Raw genomic sequence first — 1,166 nt, forward strand, 5'->3', positions numbered from 1 at the left:
GGAGGGACTCGGAGTTGAGCCGCTCCTCCTTCGCGTCGAAAGGAGCCAGTTGAGGTGGTTCGGGCACCTAGTTAGGATGCCACCTGGGCGCCTCCCTAGGGAGGGTGTTCCAGGCACGTCCAGCTGGGAAGAGACCAAGGGGTAGACCTAGGACCAGGTGGAGGGATTATATCTCTTCGCTGGCCTGGGAGCGCTTGGGATCCCCCAGTCAGAGCTGGTTGATGTCGCCAGGGAAAGGAAAGTTTGGGGCTCTCTGCTGGAACTGCTACCCCCCGCGACCCGACCACGGATAAGCGGGAGAAGATGGATGGATGGTATTCCTTTAAAACATCATCATTTAGGTTGCACACTGATAGGTGAAAAAGGATCCACGTGTAGTGCTGCCAGAGCGTACCACAAGAACACTCAATAATTTTGTTATGAGGAAAGATATTATTTGTGCTTCACAAGGGGCCCTACACATGTTCTTTCTACGTGTTCTACTCCACTGTTGTCTATGCTCAAGTGCCTATTGTTCAGAACCAGGGCCTTACAGCTGTGAGTAAAAAGCAGTTCAACTTTTCAAGTCAGAAATAGGCTGTGATGCGCCCTGGTGACAAGACGTCATCTTCATCAAAAGGCAGAATATGAAGTAATAAAGTAATAAAAGAGCATCTGATGTGTGTAGACTTCAATATGGTTACTGTAATAAACTGAGAAGGAAAATGTCTGCAAATATCTTTTTTCCCTCTCCATAATCCTGCTGTCTGCCATGTATCTTTCTCTCACCAAAGACTGGTGTCTGGGGGGAAATGCCTCCTGATGTGTTGTGCATGACAGTAAAAACATAAGACTGGACACCATCATCTCTGCTTACACTCTCTGAATAAACACATGTAGAGGGAGAGATGAAGCACTGAGATACAATGACCAAATCATGGGAGATGTGCAACATCAGTAGTTATTGTGTTATCAGTGGACAGGTGTAACCCAGAATACAGGAGACAGCCATGATTCGCATTTGATCCATCAGTGTGCGCTGACATGGCTGTTGCCATGCCAATGCCTATTAGCCTTGGCTACTCACTAGCTACCTTCCAGATATACTCGCCAGGCAATAAAGGCAACACATCCACTGCACTAATGGTAGCCAGATTGGGACTATTAGGTAGGTACCATCCAGCAGC

Source organism: Gymnodraco acuticeps, unplaced genomic scaffold (genome assembly GCF_902827175.1).
Source record: "Gymnodraco acuticeps unplaced genomic scaffold, fGymAcu1.1, whole genome shotgun sequence".
NCBI classification, from domain to species: domain Eukaryota; kingdom Metazoa; phylum Chordata; class Actinopteri; order Perciformes; family Bathydraconidae; genus Gymnodraco; species Gymnodraco acuticeps.